This window comes from Durio zibethinus, chromosome 10 (assembly GCF_047325235.1).
Source record: "Durio zibethinus cultivar Kanyao isolate XHJ-2024 chromosome 10, ASM4732523v1, whole genome shotgun sequence".
Taxonomy (NCBI): Eukaryota; Viridiplantae; Streptophyta; class Magnoliopsida; order Malvales; family Malvaceae; genus Durio; species Durio zibethinus.
This window is the reverse complement of record NC_143171.1, coordinates 8,251,610-8,259,709: the sequence shown is the minus strand read 5'-3', so window position 1 is coordinate 8,259,709 and position 8,100 is coordinate 8,251,610.

The window sequence follows — 8,100 nt, the reverse complement described above, 5'->3', positions numbered from 1 at the left end:
TTATTGTTGCTTCATAGCAATCCATGGTGGTAAATTATAAGGAATCAATACAACGACCAAGTACTATAAGAAGTACTTATCATTTTGAACAGGTTGAATCCATCAGATGCTAGTCAAGCATAACATTTCAAGGATCAAATGCAAAGTCTAGAAACCTAGAATGAAATGATTTCCATGCCAAAGAATCTACAGTATGCCTCAATGATCCATCATCCATCCACTTCTCATATGCCACCTCATTAATCTACAATTTTGAAAGACATGAAGAGTCGTTGAAATCTTGGTATTAATGAAAAATAGTGTAAAACCTTAACATGCTTTTTTTTTAGACATACTTCATCACCATCCTCATTCAACCTTTCATCGAAGTTTTTTTCCATCAAATGAGAAATGCCACACAAATGACAAGATTTTTAATTTTTTCTATCCCTCCAATACAACATGCAATCATTGAGACAACTATGACTTTTCTCATATTCGAGACCTAAATCCTTGATCATTTTTTTTTATTTTCCTTACAAGATTCAGGGATTTTTGTAAAAGGAAACATTTCTTTCATAAACTCTAATAATAAAGTGAGAGAGTTTTTCATCCATCCATATAAGCATTTTAAGTGAAAAAGACAAACATAGAAAGATAACATTGAATGCTTTGATCCTTTAAAAGTTCTTCATTCATATCCTTAAGTAACATATAAAACTTTGATGCTTCTCTTTTAGGTTGTTGGTCACGTACACATATCCCAAGTTTACCAAATTCATGCATTTCAATTTTGGACTAATTAAATCCTTCATTTTGGGGAAAAGGATTATGAAAATGTTGGTTATGAAGTTAAAAGCATCTTGCAACATGCCTTCAATGTCATCTGCTATGAAAGGATCATGTTGCTATTAGAGAGCCCTTAAAGTTGAAAAAACTCTAGTAGAAGACTTTAAAGGTACAGATTCTCCATGAAAATACCAATTAACATATCCCAAAAGAAATCCAATACAAATTAAATGTTCAAAAACTACTTGACGCATTTGCTACTCGATATTAGCACACTTCACACATGGGCATAATATCATATTATATTCACTTGTATTCTTAAATACAAAATTAAAAAAATTTTTCATTCCATCTCTGTACTCTTGACTTAATCTAGACTTTTACATCCAACTTTTATCCATTTAGTACTTACTACATTATCAGACAAATGTATATAAATAATTTATATGAAAACAAACATGTACAATACTTAAATTTACTATGTTTTAAACAAAAGATAATAACAAGACCAGTACTTACATAAAACGAGAACTCCTTGTTGTAAAGTAATTTATCAGCTACTAAATATTATAAATGTTAAAACTCTGCTGCTAACATAGACAGTACCCAAGAGTATTTGTAGTTGGGGTTGAAATAAGGTGGGTTTTGGAGAAAATTGTTAACACAAAAAAAAAATCGTGAATTGCAAAAGCTAAAGAAATAGTCTAATGAAGTAAAAGCTAAAGTAAATAAGTAATAAATAGTCAAAATAGGGTTCTAAAAGATAATGCTCGAATACTAAAAGCTAAAGGAAAAGGAAAAGCAAATTATACTTGGTTTGAAAAGATGAAGCTTGAAGTTGGTGATTAGATACGCTAAGTTTGGGAAGATTGTTATTGGACCGGATTATGAAAGGCATTTACTAAGATAAATGCCCATAATAATTCCATCATAAATATTTTTTGAATATATTATAGGTGCCTGCAATAGAGTTGTAGCAAAATTGTTTGAAATTATTAAACTCGTTTACACCACAAAAAATACCGTTAGTAATTTCATCTAAATTTTTTGTGTATTTATTGAAAGCATTTTTTACATAATACGCCTTTAATAACTCCCTCATTTTTATCTTACAATATAAGTGAAAACGGTTTTTTATAAAAAAAAATACCTTCAATAATTTTCTTTTAAAAATTATTTAGGATTATTAAAGGCAACTTCTGGTAAAACGCCTTTAATATTACACAAATTTAAATTTTAAGGGGTTATTGAAGGCTTTTATTCCAGAAAAATGCATCGACTAATTCATTTTATTTTTTTAAGTAATTTATTGAAAGCGTCTTCTAGTGCAAAACGCCTTCAATATTTCATTGCTCAAATTTTAAGACAAATAGTGAAGGTGTTTATTGTAAAAAAATGCCATTACTAAATGTTTTTATTTTATTTTAAGTACAAACGCATTGAATAATTTTCAATTAAAATTATTGGTATTAGTAATGGCGTCTTCTAGCGAAAAACACCTTCAATAATCGAAAACTTAAAATTTGTAATGCTTCGTGAAGGCGTTTATTCCAGAAAACCACCTTCATTGAGTACATTTCATTATGTACATAATTATTAAAGGTGTTTTTCATAACAACTACCTTCAATAATATTTATTTAAAAATTTTGGATTATTAAAGGCATCTTTTTCTGAAAAACACCTTCAATATACCACTACGGTTATAGAATGTGTTTATTTCATAAAAACGACTTCAATAATTTTCCTCTAAAAAATTTTAGGATTACTAAAAGCGTCTTCTACTGACAAAGGCCTTCAATAATTTCATTTAAATTATCTACGTAAATATTGAAGGCGTTTTTTGATAATAAATGCCTTCTAAAATTTATTGAGATTATTAAAGGCGTCTTCTACTACAAAATGCCTTCAATATATAGCTAAATAAATTTTAACACGATAATTGAAATCGTATATTCAAGAAAAACACCTTTAATAATTACTTTTAAATTTTGTAGATAATTAGTGAAGGCGGTTTTAGATAACAACCGCCGTCAATAATTTTTTTAAAAAAATTTTTAGGATTATTAAATGCGTGTTTTACTGAAAAATGTCTTTCATATACCATTATGGTTATAGAAGGTGTTTATTCCAGGAAAATACCTTTAATAATTCCTTTAAACTTAGTACAGAATTACGAAAGGCATTTGTTAATAGCACACGCCTTTAATAATTTCCCTCTAAAAAATATTTTAAAATTATTAAAAGTGTCTTCTACTAACAAACGCCTTCAATAATTCTTTTTAAATTATCTTCATAAAAATTGAAGGCATTTTTTGATAATAAACGCCTTCAATAATTTTTTTTTTTAGAATTTATTAGATTATTAAATGCGTCTTCTACTATAAAATGCCTTCAATATAATGCCACACAAATTTTAACACAGTTATTAAAGGCATATATTCAAGAAAAATGCCTTTAATAATTTCTTTTAAACTTTGTAGATAATTAGTGAAGGTGTTTATCGATGACAATCGCCTTCAATAATTTTCTTTAAAAAAATTTTGGGGTTATTAAAGGCATCTTTTATTATAAAATGCCATCAATAATTTGTTATAAACTTTTGAAGTCTATAATTATTGAAGGCATTTTCTACATAATACGGCTTTAATAATTCCTCCCATCCTTATCACAAGCATATCAGTGAAGGTGATTTTTTACTTAAAATGCCTTCAATAATTTTTAAGAATTATCAAAGGCATTTTTTAAAGATAAACGCCTTGAATAATTTCATTAGAAAATTAATTTTTAGATTACTAAAGGCATCTTCTTGTAAAAAATATCTTCAATAATAATTTATATATTATTGAAGGCGTTGTTTCCATGAAAACGCCTTTAATAATAATTTATATATTCATTTCCCTGCCTTGAACATCAGAATCACAAACTGCTAGTATACAGAATGATTAAAAGCTACGTTATTCAACCAAACCAAACCATTAAACACATTTTTATTAGACCATTGGTTTCTTTATCCCTATCGTCGCCATCGACCTTTAACAAATCAATAATGCACACCTCTCTTTTTACTGGTAAGTTTTTTTTTAGTTTACTATATTATTTGTAATATTCGATAGAGATTTTTTTTTCGGTTCCTTAATATTTACATATGCGTTTATATATTTTCATTAACTTCACCGTAAGCATAGTCGTCCAAGCACCTTTCATTGCATGTATGCTATTTTTATGTAGTACGCCTTAAATATTATGGTTTGCTGAACCTTGTTGTCTTATTTTTTTTGCTGAATGGTATTGTATGATATTGGAGGGTTGAATCATATGCTGAATGGTTTGCTGAACCTTTATGTATGATATTGTATTACTGAATGGTATTGTATGATATTAGGGGACTGAATCATATGCCGAATGGTTTGTTGAACCTTGTTGTCTGATATTATTTTGCTGAATGGTTTTGCATGATTTTGAAAAGCTGAATCGTATACTGAATGGTTTGCTGAATGGTGTTTCTATACATTATATGGTATTGATTGTATTTAATAACATACAGTGTTAAATTTAGACGATCATATTGTGTAATTTGTATAATTATTATTAATATTACAGGTATCGTGAATTCCAAACAATATCATTCTCCTTCTAATGAACATGCACTAGACATAGCTGTAGGCCAAAAAAGAAAGGGAATGAGCCCAAATAAATAAATTAAAGTGAGTGACACAAAAATTCATATTGACTTCAATCAAAGTGGGCAGCTTGTGTTTGAAGGAGCTACCAAGATGACTACTCATATTAGAGCCATCATCCATCATAAGATTTTCATTACATACACCGATTGGCGATGAGCTCCCGATGATCTAAATGATGATATATGGCAGTCGGTTGTGGTATGTTTATTCAACTATTTCATAAAATTTATTAAATGATCATTTAATTGAAATTCAATGTGTTCATACTAATTGTGTTAATTTATTTAGGAATGGTTCGACGTCCCAATTGACTGTAAAAAGATTGTGTTGCAATCTGCTGAAAAAGCATTCAGAGACTTTAAAAGCATATTGACAACCTAATATATTTTACTACTAGCTGATGAAGGTGATATATTGGTTGTTCCACTTGTGGCATATGCAGATGTGATAAGTGTTGAAGATACGATAAATTTTATTCAATATCAGCTTTCAAAAGATTTTTCAATATGCAAACCCATTACCAAAAAAATTGTTTGTAAGTCTTTATGCAATATAGCCTTTGATCTTTATATGTGATTGATGTAATTTCTTGATTTTGTAGAAAGTCAAAGAACAGCAACAGAACATTTGGGCCAAACAATAATATCACCATCGGACAGCGAGAAAGGGATATGCAAATGTGAAGTACGAGCTTGTATATATTCGCACACTTGTTTTATACTTTTTAATGAATATTTATGAACATTCATTTCATACACTCTTATTCTTTTATTACTGTAATTTAATAGGAATCAGCGAGCTCTGGCATAGAAATTTTTAGATAGGATGTCTAGAAATAAGGACATCTACGAAAAAATAGATCTTTTACAGATAAAGCAACCGAAAAAATGACAAAAAAGATTATATTTATAACTATTTTTTAATATAATGTATGATTGGCATTGTGATTGTATGCATAAGTGTATACTAGCTTGTATAGATTTGTTGTTCACATACATCTTATTATTGTCTTTCATGATGATTATGCTGCCAAAGTCCAATCTAGTGAACTGGCAACCCAGTATGGTGAAGATCATTTGTCTTTAGCATTAGGTGTTAAAGAAAGGCCTAGTTTGATTCGTAGGGTTAGTAAATTTGTCTTGCCATCCAAGTTTTTTGGTAATAAAAAAAAACCCGTCGAATGAGAAATGCATAATATGAAGCAATCATTGAGCAACAATAACAATAAATTAAAGACCAGGAGTAATGCCTCAATGAGCAACAGCAAAAACTTGTTGTTTTAGAGTCCATGTTGGCAGCAATGCAGCATAACATGCCAGTTCATCGATCTGACAGCATCATCCCGTAGGAAAAACTTCCGTTGCAAGTAAAAAAGCGAACCCATCATCCGTTACCACTTAAAAAGTATGATATTGTTTATAATTTTAATATTAATTAATTTATTATATTGATTGATTTGGTTTTAATACTTATATTTCATTAATTATTGTAGCAGGATGTTTGGACTCACAGTATGACCCTTGCTCAGGCTTTCATGGATGAGTTATCCAAATATTTGCTGGAGTATTTTTTCGAAGGAAACTTCATAACCATTGAGTCTGAGGAAGGTTTATTTGATAAACCATCATTTTCTTTCATTGGTGTGGAAGAGGTTAAAGAATTTTGTGAACTGGATGAATTATCATTTGCTGAGATCATTGCTTATATGAGGTTAGCTTATAAATACAAATATGCACATTTAATATATAGTAATCTATATTAGGGTGTAATACTAACTAGCAATGTTGATTATTATCATGCATCTTTCTATATAGAGAGCTTAAGGGGAGACAATTACCTCAACAGATTTAGATTCATTGACCCCAACTTCATTAGTAAGCTATATTTCAACCTTAATTACTCCAATCTTACCCAAATTTGATTTGATGCGTAATCTGAGTATATCATTATTATTATTATTTTGCAATCGTCATTGGGTGCTTATTGTGATTGACACCAAATCTTTAACACTATACTTACTTAATTCAGTTAATCTAACTGTGATGCCTAACACTGATATTCAAACTTTTATAAAGAAGTATTACATTTTATTATATTCTATATCTTCTGTTTCTTCATAAGTAATTTTATTTATGTATTAAGTAATTTTTTTCTTTTCAATTTAGGTTAATATCTACATTTGATAAAAAGATAAAGAAATCAAAATGGGTGTCATTACCGGTAAATGTGAAATATATTCTTTTATGATGAGTTTGTGTAGATAAATATTTCCTAAATTCATTCAATTTAATTTTCAGGTACCTCGTCAACCCAGTAATACTGAATGTGGATATTATGTCCTTCGTTTTATACGGGAGATAGTGCTACATGATTTTATGACCACATCATTCAAGGTTAGTATAAATTTCATAAACTTGTTATATCTTTGAAAAAATAAAAAGGTATATTATGTTCTCATTTCTTAGCATGATTATTTCAGAAAAGTATATTAATATGGCAACTATCAGTTTTAACTTTGGATGTGTGGTCAATTTATTGAAATACAATAATGTTCATTATGTAAATTTCAAAATGTAATTCGTAGTATCACATATAAAAACCAAATGTTTTCTTGGCATTAATATACAACTAACAGCAAACGTTTTCTAAGCATAAACTTACAACTGACTTGACATATACAATATTAAATATGTTTTTTTATGGGATTAATGAAGACGATTTTAGCAAGAAAACATCTTGAATTATCCATAGCAAAAAATTTTGAAGGCGTTTTTAACCAAAACCACCTTCAATAATCACCCAAAAAATTAATTATGTAATATTAAAGACGTTTTGGAAAAAAAATGCCTTCAAGAATCCGTTGTGCCTTTATTGTATGGATTATTGAAGGCATTTCGAAAAAACACCTTCAATAGTACCAACTAAAAATTAATCGAATGGATTATGAAGAGCATTTTCCTACGAGTAACACCTTAAATAATCCCTAACAAAATGTTATTAAAGGCGTTTCTGGATATAACCACCTTCAACAATCCGACCATTAAAATTTATCGTATGAAATATTAATGACGTTTTTTACCAAAATTGCCTTCAATAATCCCACCAAAATTTTATTGTGTGGAATATTAAAGGTGTTTTGGCAAGCGTTTCTGGATATAGCTGCTTTCAATAATCTGATCATTAAAATTTATCGTATGAAATATTAATGACATTTTTTTACCAAAATCGCCTTCAATAATCCCAACAAAAATTTATTATGTGAAATATTAAAGGCATTTTGGGCAAAAAACGCTTTTAAAAATTCATCGTGTCTTTTTTGTATAAATTATTAAAAGCATTTAAAAAAAAACACCTTCAATAATACCAACTAAAAATTAATCGAATGGATTATGAAGGGCATTTTCCTACGGGTAACGCCTTGAATAATCCCCTACAGAATGTTATTGAAGGCGTTTTTGGATATAACTACCTTCAATAATTTGACCATTAAAATTTATTATCTTGAATATTAAAGGCATTTTAAGCCAAAATGCTTTTAAGCATCTATTCAAACTTTTTTCTATGGATTATTGATGGCGTTTTTGACAAAAATCGCCTATAATAATCATAACAAAAATTTATTGATTGGAGTATATATGGCGAGTTCAG